Genomic DNA, 16,295 nt, shown 5'->3' on the forward strand with positions numbered 1-16,295 from the left:
ACAACTTTTAGCTGAGTATTATAAGCATCATAAAATATTTGTGCAAGATGATGTATTTGTGTGCTATGGATGGATGGGTGTGTGGACGGATTGGTGGATGAATGGATTGGTAGATTGGTGAATGTATGGATATAGATGGATGAGTGGATTGGTGGATGGGTGGGTGGATGGATGGATGGATCCATGGTGGGTGGATGGATCAGTTGTGGATGGATGGATGGGTGGGTGGATGAATGACTGGGTGGGTGTGTGGATGGATGGGTGGATCAGTGCATGGATGAATCACTGGGTGGGTGGGTAGTGGTGGATGGATGGCTGGGTGGATCAGTGCAAGGATGATGGATGGATGGATGGGTGGGTGTATAGGTGGATGGATGGATGTGGTGGTGGATGGATGGCTGGATGAATCAGTTGTGGATGGATGGATGGATGGATGGATGGATGGATCAGTTGTGGGTGGATAGATGGATGGATTGGTGGTGGGTGGATGGCTGGCTGGGTGGATCGGTGCATGGATGATGGATGGATGGATGGATGGATGGGTGAGTGTGTAGGTGGATGGATGGATGTGGTGGTGGATGGATGGATCAGTTGTGGATGATGGGTGGATGGATGGATTGGTGGTGGGTGGATGGATGGATTGGTGGCGGGTGGATGGCTGGATGGATGGATGGGTAGATCGGTGCATGGATGATAGATGGATGGGTGGGTGTGTAGGCAGATGGTTGGATGTGGTGGTGGATGGATGGGTGGGTGGATGGGTGGATGGATTGGAGGTGGGTGGCTGGCTGGCTGGATGGGTGTGTGGATGGATGGGTGGGTGGATAGATATTCTACAAAAGACAGAAAATACTTCTTTGTGCAGGATAACAATTGCATCTTTGTTAGTAGCAGTTGTGTGTTTGTGGTTAGCCTGGGGCTAATTTAAAACACATATGTGTAGGAGGAATTCAGTAGGGATCAGTGCATTGGCTCAGTCAGAGGGTTCGACCTCCAAGACATGTCTTTTGTTATTTTATTCTTATGGATTCAATTCAAATGTACTGTGTGCAGACCACACAAATACATCCTTACCTACATTAGCCCTTTGACCCTTCTGTGGAGAATACACTGCCATTTGTTTGTTATTCTGTGTGCGCGTGTTGTTGCGTGAGAAAATTTCCATTCTATAAACTCTAATCCAATCTGGGAGAAAAATCAGAATCTCTCTGATGGAAAACCTCGGAGCTGGGATGAATTAAATCTGATCAAATTCCAAACATGGTCTCTCACACACACACACACACACACGGCTGCTGTCGAAGAAGAATCCCTCAGGTCTACTGCATCACATTTTGTCTTCTTTTATTTAATCAGAACAAGCAAAAAAGAACTTTGGCTTTGTTCTTCAAGAAAGATGATCCTTTCTTTGGAACTCCTACGAAAGAAAAAATATATATAGGCAGTCATCCATCTCTTCCTACACACTGACACAGTGACCTCAATGTACACATTTTTCACGAGAAACACTTCAGACACACACAGGGAGGTGCCATATATAGAAACAGTCACCATTTATCTCAACTTTTCTGTTGCATCTTGGAAGTAGCAGTATAGCTGTCTTCTCAGGCAGAACTTGTATCATAATTATATTCATTAAAGTTGAGATCCCTGAATGCCAAAGGTGCCATTTGTAATGTTTTTAAGTCTTTACAGACCCGTAATAATGATATTCTTTCTAAAATATTTCAGAAAACGGTGATTCGGACTAATTGTCATGCCTATTGGCTTCATTTCAGAATTTTGTTGAATATTTTTTTTTTTCTGGCCGGCGGCACGGTGGTGTAGTGGTTAGCGCTGGCACCTCACAGCAAGAAGGTCCGGGTTTGAGCCCCGTGGCCGGCGAGGGCCTTTCTGTGCGGAGTTTGCATGTTCTCCCCGTGTCCGCGTGGGTTTCCTCCGGGTGCTCCGGTTTCCCCCACAGTCCAAAGACATGCAGGTTAGGTTAACTGGTGACTCTAAATTGACCGTAGGTGTGAATGTGAGTGTGAATGGTTGTCTGTGTCTATGTGTCAGCCCTGTGATGACCTGGCGACTTGTCCAGGGTGTACCCCGCCTTTCGCCCGTAGTCAGCTGGGATAGGCTCCAGCTTGCCTGCGACCCTGTAGAAGGATAAAGCGGCTAGAGATAATGAGATGAGATGAGACATATAACATACCCAGAGCAGCTGGGGAGGCAATTGGGGCTTAAGTGCCTTGCTCAAGCCATTCCTGCTGGTCCATCAGCCATTCCTGCTGGTCCAGGGAATCGAACTGGCGACCTTTTTGTCCCAAAGCTGCTTACATCAATTTGATGTGAAGATAAACTCAAGTTCTTCACCTGTGTCTGTATGATTTGATGCTTTGCACTACTGCAGCATATTTGGCTGATTGTATAGTTCCATGAATAAGGAGGTGTCCAGATGTTCCTAAAGTGAGCAATGAGTGTATATCTTCATAATATAATCTACTGACAATTTATTGCATTTTAATACATCTCACTCGCTTCCCTCCCATATCTTAATCCCTAGAATCCATTGTGGAACTCCTCAGCATCCCCTCCTTGACCCCCCCTTCTGCGCAACCTTCCACCACTTCAGCTTCTCCAACAAATAAACTGATCTGACTTTTCTGTAGCAGGAAGTGAGCAGCGTGGATTGGGTTTCAACACAGCACCTGTAGGCGCAATGCCAACCATTCATTGCCTTTAGGCCTCACAAGGCATGATTAGTCCACTGTCAACACCGTGCTCAATGGAGACCCGCTGAAAAGCCTAAATAAACACCGGAGTGTGAAGTCAAAATCCGTCATGTCACATTTGACACTGACTTCGGTTAAAGGAAAAGTTCATCAAAGGTCTCTCAGTCCTCAAATACTACAATTCTAGAGACATACAGTAGATCTTGATAAGGAGGCGCCGAACATCCCTGAAGTTCAAGCAGATCAGCTTGTGTCCCATGTTAGATCATCTGAGCCGTCAGATTACGCACCCCTGACTGGATTTCTCTCATCCTTTTTTGAAGCTTTTGGAAAATTCCCAAGGTGCAATAACATTAAAGTAATTGTGTACATCCAAACATGCCCATATGCACATGAAATCACTTTAAGAGTGTTAAGCTAGTGTTTGATTACTGGGGTATTTCCTCATGTCACAGCAGCAGTCCACGTATCTCTGTGAACGAGTTACGGGAAATTTTTCAGAAAGGTGATATGATGACTCTGTCAGAGATGAACGCTCTGGGCAATTTGCTTAATCCTCGACACATAGATGGCAATTTCCAGCATGACAGCAAACACCAATTTATGGAAAGAGATATCTCTGAGTGAAATAAGGAACAACCTTTTATCTAAAAGCATTTTTGAATAATAAGATGAAATACACTTAGGAGGGCATGTGAAGGGCAGAAAATTTGAGGCCAGATGTAATAAAAGAGTGTTGAAATGAAGATCACACTCTCTCTCTCTCTCTCACACACACACACACACACACACACACACACCAGTTCCACCTACCTGTATGAATTTGTAAGAAGGCTAATGGGAAAAGCAATTGCTTTGTACTACAGTGTCTTGCAAAAGTATTCATCCCCCTTGGTGTTTGTCCTGTTTTGTCGCATTACAAGCTGGAATTAAAATAGATTTTTGGAGGGTTAGCACCATTTGATTTACACAACACACCTACCACTTTAAAGGTGAAAATTGTTGTTTTATTGTGACACAAACAATAATTAAGAGGAAAAAACAGAAATCTGGAGTGTGCATATGTATTCACCCCCTTTTGTATGAAACCCCTAAATAAGAGCTGGTCCAACCAATTCACTTCATAAATCATAAATTAGTTGATTAAGATCCACCTGTGTGCAATCAAAGTGTCACATGATCTGTCACATGATTTCTGTATAAATTAACCTGTCCTGGAAGGACCGTGACTCTGCAACATGACTAAGCAAGCAACATGGAAACCAAGGAGCCTCCAAACAGGTCAGAGACAAAGTTGTGGAGAAGTATAGATCAGGGTTGGGTTATAAAAAATATCCCAAACTTTGAATATCTCATGGAGCACCATTAAATCCATTATAGCAAAATGGAAAGAATATGGCACCACTACAGACCCAACAAGAGAAGGCCGCCCACCAAAACTCACAGACCGGACAAGGAGGGCATTAATCAGAGATGCAACAAAGACACCAAAGATAACACTGAAGGAGCTGCAAAGATCTACAGCAGAAATGGGAGGATCTGTCCATAGGACCACTTTAAGCCATACACTCCACAGGGTGGGGTTTATGGAAGAGTGGCCAGAAAACAGGCCAGTGCTGAAAGAAAACACATTTGGAGTTTGCCCAGCAGCATGTGGCAAACTCCCCAAACACATGGAAGAAGATTCCCTGGTTAGATGAGACTAAAACGGATCTTTTTGGCCATCATAGGAAATGCCATGTGTGGCGCAAACCCAACACACTGAGAACACCATTCCTACAGTGAAGCATGGTGGTGGCAGCATCATGCTGTGGGGATATTTTTCATCTGCAGGGACAGGAAAGCTGGTCAGGACTGAAGGAAAGATGGATGGCACTAAATACAGGAACATTCTGGAGGAAAACCTGTTTGAGTCGGCCAGAGGTTTGAGACTGGGATAAAGGTTCACGCTCCAGCAGGGCAATGACCCTAAACATACTGTAAAAGCTACACTGGAGTGGTTTAAAGGGAAACATTTAAATGCCTTGGAATGGCATAATCAAAGCCCAGATCTCAATCCAACTGAGAATCTGTGGCATAACTTGAAGATTGCTGTACACCAACGCTACCCATCTAACTGGAAGGAGTTGGAGCAGTTTTGCCTTGAGGAATGAGCAAAAATCCCAGTGAGTCGATGTGCTAAGCTAATAGAGACATACCCCAAGAGACTTGCAGTTGTAATTGCAGCAAAAGGTGGCTCTACAAAGTATTGACTTTGGGGGGTGAATACCTATGCACACTCCAGATTTCTGTTTTTTTTTCATCTTAATTATTGTTTGTGTCACAATAAAGCAACAATTTTCATCTTTAATGTGGTAGGCATGTTGTGTAAATCAAATGGTGCTACCCCCCCAAAAAAAAAAAAACATTTTAATTCCTGCTTGTAATGCGACAAAACAAGACAAACACCGAGGGGGATGAATACTTTTGCAAGACATTGTACATGGGTACAAATTCAACAATGTTTATCTCAAAATCTGGAAGCTTTTGAGCGTTCCAAAACAAAATTCCATTTTCTTCTACAGCACTTCCAATAGACATTAGCTACATTTACACAGACCCTAATAATCCATTAATAATAAGATTCAAACTTGATCAGAAAATGTAAAAGGAAATGCTGCATTCTTATTAAGAATATAATCAGATTGAAAGAGCTGATTTGGACCTCTGATAATCCATTTGATCGGAAAATATTAGCCATGTAAACATGCAATCGGATTAACTTCCACACCTTTAACCTTCACACAGTGATGATGTCATTGCCTTACAGGCATTTAGCAGACACTCTTATCCAGAGCAACATACAATAGGACCCTGACAGACCCCACCCAGGGAGCTATTGGGGGGTGACTTGCTCAAGGGCACTTCATCCATTCCTGCTGGTCCAGGGAATCAAACCAGCAACCTTTTTGTCCCAAAGCTGCTTCTCTAACCTCTAGACTATGGCTTCCCCATACATCTGGCTACATTACATTTAGCAGACACGCTTATCCTGAGTGATGTACAAGTGCAAGAGTAAGGTACCAGAAGTGCTGAACTTTTTGACAACAAACAATTCAAAGGAAAAACAATTCAACCATACAAGCGAGCTGACAAAGTACAACTATCCATCCATCCATCCATCCATCCATCCATCCATCTTCTACCGCTTATCCAGATCCGGGTCGCGGGGGTAGCAGCCTAAGCAGAGCAGCCCAGACTTCCCTCTCCCTGGCCACCTCCACCAGCTCTTCTGGGGGAATACTGAGGCGTTCCCAGGCCAGCCGAGAGATGCAGTCTCTCCAGCGTGTACAACTAACTACAGGAAAATAAAACTCCAACAGCTAACCCCAGGTTAGACAGTACACAGCCTGGGATGGTCAAGACTGAAACGCAGTTACACAGTGGGTAGGGAAGAAGGGGAGAGGTGCAGCATAAAGAGGTGGGTCTTCAGTCTCCACTTGAAGGTAGTTAGGGAGTCGGCACTTCTGACCTCAATGGGAAGGTTATTCCACCAACAGGGAACCAGGACAGACAGCAGGCTTGAGTGGGCTGGGCAAGAGCGGAGAGAAGGAGGGACCAAATGACCAGTCATAGCGAAGTGTTGGGATCTGGCTGGTGTGTAGGGGCGGATCAGTCTCTGAAGGTATGCTGGCTCTAACCCCAATTATGACCTTTCATTTCATGAATGACTATGTCATGTCATCCTGAACTTGTCCCTCCATTCAACATCTGTAAATTCATCTCCCATCAGTCCTTGCTTTAGACTATCATCCACAGTCCTTTCATTTTGGCAGGTGAAATAGGCAGCAAAATATGGCTCTGTCCAGGACGCCATTTCAAAAAAAATTATCCTGTATTTACATTCTCATGTTCACCACTTCTACAAAGAGCAGGTTTCTTTCGAGTTGTTGTGTAAATAAAATAAATAAGATTGGCTAAATTACTCTCCACGGCCATCTTTACGGAGCAGAGTAAGACAGCGATGCAGGATTGTGCACATGCCAGAAATTTTATTCTGACTGTATGCTTGGAAATCGCCAGTCAGAATGAATTCATACCAAATATTTTAAAAAAAAGTAAAAGAAGCTAGTGTTATTAAACAGATTGACAGAAATCCAGATGCAGATTTATACTTGGGTCCTTTAATGAACAAGCAAGAGGAAATAGTTACAAGGAAAAGCTCCATGAGATGACTCACAGGAACATCCCTGAAATAATGCACATTCTGCATGTAAACAAAGAAATGTCACCATTTTCTGCACAGTTAGCTGACATTTGCTATAACTACTAACGCAAGACTTCTATCTGTATGTCTAATCAAGTAGTAAACTTAAGGAATTCATAGCTAGGTTTCGGTGTGATGTTTCATCAAATGAAAAAAAAAAAAACTAAGGTACTATTAGACAATTCAATGATTCATCCATTCAGTGACCGAAGCTGATTGATGACATTGAAGATGCAATTACAACTCGTAGAATGATATCAGGAACTGAAATGATGGAGAGAAAACTATTGCACTGTAGAAAGAATCTACAATTAAACCTGACTGACATCAACCAGCCATCATCAGACTTCAGTGATGTGGAGTTTTTGCATTGTGTCCTGCACCGCTGGCATCAGAGTCACCTGAGAACACTGAGCTGGCATCAGAGTCACCTGAGAACACTGAGCTGGCATCAGAGTCACCTGAGAACACTGAGCTGGCATCAGAGTCACCTGAGAACACTGAGCTGGCATCAGAGTCTCCTGAGAACACTGAGCTGGCATCAGAGTCACCTGAGAACACTGAGCTGGCATCAGAGTCTCCTGAGAACACTGAGCTGGCATCAGAGTCACCTGAGAACACTGAACTGGCATCAGAGTCACCTGAGAACACTGAGCTGCATTAGAAGCAGAGGGATGGATTAAAAAAAATAAACACATGCCACAAAAAAAGCAGTAATGAGCATGTGATGTTCACTGAGGACCCACACTTTCCATTTTGAGTTAATGCTGTCCTATTTTTCATTTTTGTTGTGGTGTTGTTGGTTTAGATGCGTTTCTGTACTTCCTTTTTTTTTTAATCAGTAAGGATCTATAATTTTCATTGTGTTTTTGGTTTTGCTGTTGTATTTCCAAATTTTCTGTTGTGCTTTTGGTTGTGTAGTCATGTTGTTGCCTTTGTTGTCATGTTGGTTTTGTTATTTTGTTGTTGGTTTCATTGTCATGTTGGTTTTGTTATTTTGTTGTTGGTTTCATTGTCATGTTGTTGGTTTTGTTGTTTTTTTGTTGTTGTTTTATGTCAGGTTGTTGGTTTTGTTGTGTTTTCAGTTTTGTTGTCGTGTTTTTTTTTTTAGTCATGTTGCCTTTGTTATCATGTTGGTTTTGTTACTGTGTTGTTGGTTTCATTGTCATGTTTTTGGTTTTGTCATTTTGTTGGTTTTGTTGTTGTGTTGTTGGTTTTGTTCTGGGTTTTTTTGGCAGGTTGTTGGTTTTGTTGTGTTGTTGGCTTTGTCATTTTGTTGGGTTTTTGTCAGTTTGTTGGTTTTCTTGTGTTGTTGGATATGTTGTCATGTTTTTGGTTTTGTTGCCATTTTGTTGTTTGTCATTTTTGTTGTGTTGTTGGCTTTGTCATTTTTGTTGTGTTTTTGTCAGGTTGTTGGTTTTCTTTTTGTGTTGTTGGTTATGTTGTATTGTTGGTTTTGTTGTTGTTGGCTTTGTTGTCATGTTTTTGGTTTTATTGTCATTTTATTGGCTTTGTTGTCATTTTCTTGGTGGTTTCATTGTCATGTTGTTGGTTTTGCTCTCATGTTGTTGGTTTCATTGTAGCGTTTCTGGTTTTATTGTTGGTTTGTTGTCATTTTGTTGGTTACGTCATGTTGTTAGTTTTGTTGTTGTTTCTTTTGGTTTTAATAAGGATATACACTTTCCATTTTGAGTTAATGCTGTCTTGTTTTTGGTATTGCTGTTGTGTTCCCAAATTTTGGGTTTAGTTTTCATGTTCTTGGTTTTGCTGGTGTGTTTTTGGAATTTTTTTTTCTGGTATTCCCAAAATTTGCTGCTCTGTTTTTGGTCTTGCTGCCTTGTTTTTGGTTTTATCGTCATGTTATTGGTTTTGCTGTCATGTTTCAATATTTAAAAATTTTATGTGCTGTTTTTTGTTTGCTTGCTTGTTCATTTTATTGTTGTGTTTTGGGATTTTCAGTTGTATTTTTTGTTTTATTCTCCTGCTTTAGATTGTGATGTGTTTGAGGTTTTGTTGTCATGTTCATGATTTTCTGTTGTGTTTTTGATTTGGTTGTCTTTCTTTGGCCTGCTGTTGTGTTTCCTGAGTTACCGTTGTGTTTATGGTGTGTAAATGTGCTTTGGACCATCAGAGACTCAAGAATTGACTCAAACTTGCATAAAAGTGATCTGTAAACATCTTGGCTAAAACCTGAATCTCACACACCCAGTGAAATACGAAGAGGATCTGCAGTATGTTACTCAGCTAAGGTAAGTGTACCGTATGCAGCACAACAGAAGGATGACAATAGCTTATATCACACTATTTGTATCATAATAGGCCTTGAGCTTGTCTCTGAACATCATAATGACTTTAACAACAGTGTGTATTTCACAACTTATAAGCAATATCGAAAATGAGCAGGTAGCCTTTGTATAAGAGAAGAATTTCACATTGAACAGATGAGCTCGTTTCCTCTCACCTTTCTGTTATTTGTGCTCCACAAAGCATCCATTACTAGAATAGAGGCTGATGATAAGATTACAGAAGCAATTTAAATCATTCTGCAATGTGGAAAAAGTAATCTTCTGCAGCGGTGTGCAAACAATAGAGTCAGACGACCAAGAAGCAGCAACAGTGATGGAGGTGAGAATTTCTCGATTCAGAAAGAGAGACAGACTCCGGCGGCACACAGCACAACTGAGATGTAGTCTTACCCAGACAGAAGAAACAAGAGAGTTCACTGTGCATCAATAGGCAGTTCCAGTTGAGGCACATCGACTGAAGGAAACCATTCTGGGTTCATTTCAACAAAGCACATCACCACAGGTTTACTCAACTGGCATAGGAGATGAGAATTCACTGAAAATAGTTTTTGTTTGTTTATTCATGGATGAGGTGAGCAAAGAAAAGAAATTGTGTTGAGAAATGCTCAAAGATAAACTGTTTCCCATTTCCTATGTTAAGCACCACAACTTTACAGTGGTGCTTGAAAGTTTGTGAAACCTTTAGAATTTTCTATATTTCTGCATAAATATGACCAAAAACATCATCAGATTTTCACACAAGTCCTAAAAGTAGATAAAAAGAACCCAGTAAAACAAATGAGACCAAAAATATTATATTTGGTCATTTATTTATTGAGGAAAATGATCCAATATTACATGTCTGTGAGTGGCAAAAGTATGTGAACCTCTAGGATTAGCAGTTAATTTGAAGATGAAATTAGAGTCAGGTGTTTTCAATCATTGGGATGACAATCAGGTGTGAGTGGGTGCCCTGTTTTATTTAAAGAACAGGGATCTATCAAAGTCTGAGCTTCACAACAGATGTTTGTGGAAGTGTATCATGACACAAACAAAGGAGATTTCTGAGGACCTCAGAAAAAGTGTTGTTGATGCTCATCAGGCTGGAAAAGGTTACAAAACCATCTCTAAAGAGTTTGGACTCCACCAATCCACAGTCAGACAGATTGTGTACAAATGGAGGAAATTCAAGACCATTGTTACCCTCCCCAGGAGTGGTTGACCAACAAAGATCACTCCAAGAGCAAGGCGGATAATATTCGGTGAGGTCACAAAGGACCCCAGAGTAACTTCAAAGCAACTGAAGGCCTCTCTCACATTGGCTAATGTTAATGTTCATGAGTCCACCATCAGGAGAACACTGAACAACAATGGTGTGCATGGCAGGGTTGCAAGGAGAAAGCCACTGCTCTCCAAAAAGAACATTGCTGCTCATCTGCAGTTTGCTAAAGATCACATGGACAAGCCAGAAGGCTATTGGAAAAATGTTTTGGGGACAGATGAGACCAAAATAGAACTTTTTGGTTTAAATGAGAAGCATTATGTTTGGAGAAAGGAGAACACTGCATTCCAGCATAAGAACCTTATCCCATCTGTGAAACATGGTGATGGTAGTATCATGGATTGGGCCTGTTTTTCTGCATCTGGGCCAGGACAGCTTGCCATCATTGATGGCACAATGAATTCTGAATTATACCAGCAAATTCTAAAGGAAAATGTCAGGACATCTGTCAATGAACTGAATCTCAAGAGAAGGTGGGTCATGCAGCAAGACAACGACCCTAAGCATACAAGTCATTCTACCAAAGAATGGTTAAAGAAGAATAAAGTTAATATTTTGGAATGGCCAAGTCAAAGTCCTGACCTTAATCCAATTGAAATGTTGTGGAAGGACATGAAGCGAGCAGGTCATGTGAGGAAACCCATCAACATCCCAGAGTTGAAGCTGTTCTGTACGGAGGAATGGGCTAAAATTCCTCCAAGCCGGTGTGCAGGACTGATCAACAGTTACCGGAAACGTTTAGTTGCAGTTATTGCTGCACAAGGGGGTCACACCAGATCCTGAAAGCGAAAGTTCACATACTTTTGCCACTCACAGACATGTAATATTGGATAATTTTCCTCAATAAATAAATGACCAAGTATAATATTTTTGTCTCATTTGTTTAACTGGGTTCTCTTTATCTACTTTTAGGACTTGTGTGAAAATCTGATGATGTTTTAGGTCATATTATGCAGAAATATGGAAAATTCTAAAGGGTTCACAAACTTTCAAGCACCACTGTATGTACTGTCACACACCACACTGGGAGATATAATGTGCACTTTGGTCATTTGTGGTGTTATTGTTCTACTGCAACACACTTTTGTGATCGCATTGCACTACTGCACTGCTGCATATAATACTGCACGCCAAAAACATGGGTAATTGTGCAATAAATGAATGAGAGCTTCATAAACACCTGCCAAGGTTTAACTTAAGTTCATTTACAAATAAAGAGCTTCAGTTAATGTTCAGTTCGCACATCAGAATGGGAAAAATTGTGATCTCTCAAATTTGACTTTCACTGTGGCATGGGTGTTGGTTTGAGCCAGATGGACTGGTTTGAGTATTTCAGAAACTGGTGACCTCCTGGGGTTTCACACACAACAGTCTCTAGAGTTTACACAGAATGGTGTGGAAATTAAAAAAAAAAAAAACGTGAGTTGAGTGAATGACAGTTCTGTGGGTGGAAACAAATGCCTTGTTGATAAGAGAGGTCAGAGGAAAATGGTCAGATTGGTTTGAGATTCAAGCTGCAAGGAAGGATATAGTAGCTCATATAATCACTCTTTACAACCATGATGAGCAGAAAAGTATCTTAGCATGCAACAGCAGAAGAGAAGACCACATTGGGTTCCACTCCTGCAGCCAAGAACAGGAACCTTAGAATCAAGTAGCTGGTGAAGGGGTGTGTGTGTATGTGTGGTGGCACGGTGGTGCAGTGGTTAGTGCTGTCGCCTCACAGCAAGAAGGTCGGGTTCGAGCCCCGTGGCCGGCGAGGGCCTTTCTGTGCGAAGTTTGCATGTTCTCCCTGTGTCCGCATGGGTTTCCTCCGGGTGCTCTGGTTTCCCCCACAGTCCAAAGACATGCAGGTTAGGTTAACTGGTGACTCTAAAATTGACCGTGAGTGTGAATGGTTGTCTGTGTCTATGTGTCAGCCCTGTGATGACCTGGCGACTTGTCCAGGGTGTACCCTGCCTTTCAGGGTAGTTAGCTGGGATAGGCTCCAGCTTGCCTGCGACCCTGTAGAACAGGATAAAGCGGCTACAGATAATGAGATGAGATGATATATATATATATATCTCATCTCATTATCTCTAGCCGCTTTATCCTTCTACAGGGTCGCAGGCAAGCTGGAGCCTATCCCAGCTGACTACGGGCGAAAGGCGGGGTACACCCTGGACAAGTCGCCAGGTCATCACAGGGCTGACACATAGACACAGACAACCATTCACACTCACATTCACACCTACGGTCAATTTAGAGTCACCAGTTAACGTAACCTGCATGTCTTTGGACTGTGGGGGAAACCGGAGCACCCGGAGGAAACCCACGCGGACACGGGGAGAACATGCAAACTCCACACAGAAAGGCCCTCGCCGGCCCCGGGGCTCGAACCCAGGACCTTCTTGCTGTGAGGCGACAGCGCTAACCACTACACCACCGTGCCGCCCATATATATATATATACATATATACACACACTATTTTTTTATTTTTTAAAGCTAAGGGTCGTCTTACACCAAATATTAACTTTGTTTCATTTATTATGGCTTACTGCTTCATATTTTTTTTAATGTTTAAACATTTCATTTCATTATTTTTAAGCCATTTTTGGTCAACAGCATTACTTTACATGTGCCAAAGACTTTTTCACAGGACTGTATATACTGTCATACATATATATATATATATATATATATATATATATATTTTTTTTTTTTTTTTTTGTGGCAGTGGAGGCGTGGCCAAGCAGCAGTCTGTGAATGGAGGGCGGGGTCGAGGAAGGTAAGTGGCTAAGTCATTCCATCTGCTGTCAATTAATGTGTGTGTGTGTGTGTGTGTGTGTGTGTCTGTTTGTTACAGGGACAGAGCATAAAAGGAGAGAGAGAGCAGAGAAAGGGGGCTCTCTCCCCAACCACAATGCATGTGCGAGCGAGCGATGAAAGAAAGCAAGCAAGCAAGCAAGCTAGCTGAAAAGCCCGAATAAAAAGTATTTATATAAATATCAACTCTCACCTGCCGTGCTTCTGTGCTCCACCCACATCAGGAAGTGTTACAGTGGTGCCGACACCCGGGAGCACAGAAGAGAACCACCAAATGGAGTCCCCGCCATTCGAAGAGCTCATCCTTGCCCTCGCTACCGCCCAGCAGAACCAGCATCAAGCGCTGATCACCCTCCGAAAGGAACAGGAGCAATGCTTCAAAGCCTTGATGCTAGCCCAGCAGGAAAATCGGCAGGCGTTCCGGCACCTGCTCGCGTCAGCAGGGGCGTCGACTACCGCTGCCACCACCCTCATGAAGTTGGGGCTGCAGGATGATCCAGAAGCGTTCCTTGCTCTTTTCGAGCAAGCAGCCGAGGCATGGGGGTGGCCGCTGGAGCAGCATGCGGCATGCCTTCTCCCGCTCCTGACTGGCGAGGCGCAGCTTGCAGTGCAGCAGCTCCCTGCTGACAGCCAGTTGGTCTACGCGGACCTAACAAAAGCCATCCTGCAGCGGCTCGGCCGCTCCCTGGAGCAACATCACCAGCGCTTCTGGACGCTGGCATTGGAGGAGGTCGGCCAGCCGTTTGCATTCAGCCAGCAGCTCCAGGACGCCTGCCGGCAGTGGCTGATGGTGGAAAACCATGGCGCCGGCGAGATCATCGATCTGGTGGCACTGGAGCAGTTTGTCTTTCAACTTCCAGAAGGAACGGCAGAATGGGTCCAGTGTCATCACCCGGCGTTGCTGGAGCAAGCCATCGAGCTGGCGGAGGACCATCTGGAGGCGGCTCCGACAGCAGGCAGACGAGGCGTCTCCCCTCCCTTCTCTTCTCTCTCTCTTTTCTCCCCCTGTCTCTCGCCCCCCTCCTCACCCCGTTCCCCTGCCACAGAGACAGTGGCTGGCTTCTCCTCAGCCGGCCCTTCGCACCCGTGGTGTCCTCCCCTCTCCCTGTCCTATGTCTGTGTTGTCTCCCCCTCAGGTGAGTGACACCCATAACACCAGTGCAGAGGGAAAGCCTGGGCTGGTGTGCCGGCACGGCAGGGAATCGGAGCATCTCCAAGGTCAGAGCTCTGCAAGGGAGGTGGGTGCTGTAATCCGGATCCCTGATGCGCCAGAAACTGCCCCCAATCGGGCCAGAACATATTGCATACCAGTGAGTATTCAAGGGGCTACATATCATGCTTTGGCGGATTCCGGTTATAATCAGACCGCAATTCACCAATGCCTGGTGCAAGGTGAGGCATTGGGCGGAGCGCAAGTGGTGAAAGTGTTGTGTGTGCACAAGGATGTTCACCATTACCCTCTAGTGTCTGTCCAAATTCTATTCCGGGGCCAAATGCATAGAATAAAGGCGGCGGTTAGTCCCCGTCTCACCCACTCATTGATTTTGGGTACTGATTGGCCGGGATTTAAAAACCTAATGGAATATTTAACACGCAGTGGGTCCTGCACTAGGTCATGGGAAGATCCCGGTGTGGCATTGACTGGAGAAGCTGTCACAGAGCCGTCTACGTCAACACTGCGTCAGAGTGAGGAGCAGCCCGCTCCTCCTCCCACTCTCAGGGATTCTCTTGGGGATTTCCCATTAGAGCAGTCATGAGACAAGACTCTGCAGCATGCATTTGTCCAAGTGAGAGTAATCGATGGTCAAACTCTTCAGCCAAGCGCAGCACCAACCTTCCCCTATTTTGCCATTATTAAAGATAGATTGTACAGAGTGACACAGGACACTCAAACTAAGGAATAAATAACCCAGTTGTTAATCCCAAAGAGCCATAGGGAACTCGTGTTTCATGCGGCTCACTTTAATCCCATGGCTGGACACTTGGGGCAAGATAAAACACTAGCCCGAACAATGGCCTGGTTCTATTGGCCAGGGATTCACGGGGATGTCCGTCGGTGGTGTGCAGCATGCCGTGAATGCCAATTAGTAAATCCTGCGGCCACTCCAAAAGCGCCTTTGCGCCCTCTACCTCTAATTGAGACCCCATTTGAGCAAATTGGGATGGATCTCGTTGGGCCATTAGATCGGTCAGCCCAGAGATATCACTTTATTTTAGTTCTAGTGGACTATGCAACGCGATATCCGGAAGCAGTACCTCTCTGCAATATCTCAGCATGCAGTATTGTGGAAGCGCTCTTCCACTTTATCTCCTGGGTTGGGATTCTGAAAGAAATCCTGACAGACCAAGGCACTTCATTTATGTCATGCACACTGTGCAAGCTGTATGGGTTACTGGGGATTAAGTCTATCTGCACCAGTGTCTATCACCCACAAACAGATGGCTTAGTAGAGCGATTTAACCAGACACTCATAATCCGTAAATTCGTAAGTGAAGATGTGCATAATTGGGATAAGTGGCTCGATCCCCTGTAGTTCGCAGTACGAGAGGTCCCGCAAGCCTCCACGGGGTTTTCTCCCTTCGAATTATTATATGGGCGTAAGCCACGTGGCATTCTGGACGTGCTACAGGAAAATTGGGAGGAGGGACCTTCACAGAGTAAAAATGAAACCCAGTACATTCTTGACCTGCGCGCAAATCTCCACACCCTCACCAGGAGATTTACGGCAGGCACAAGAACATCAAAGCCGGCTGTATGACAGGGGCACGCACCTTAGAGAGTTCACACTGGGAGACAAAGTGCTTGTATTATTGCCCACATCGAGTTCTATATTAGTCACCAAGTGGCAAGGGCCCTTTGAGGTCACATGGTGAGTCGGGGACATCGACTATGAGGTGAAGCGAACGGATTGGGGTGGGGCACTGCAAATCTACCACCTCAACCTTTTAAAATGCTGGA

This window comes from Neoarius graeffei, chromosome 9 (assembly GCF_027579695.1).
Source record: "Neoarius graeffei isolate fNeoGra1 chromosome 9, fNeoGra1.pri, whole genome shotgun sequence".
NCBI classification, from domain to species: Eukaryota; Metazoa; Chordata; class Actinopteri; order Siluriformes; family Ariidae; genus Neoarius; species Neoarius graeffei.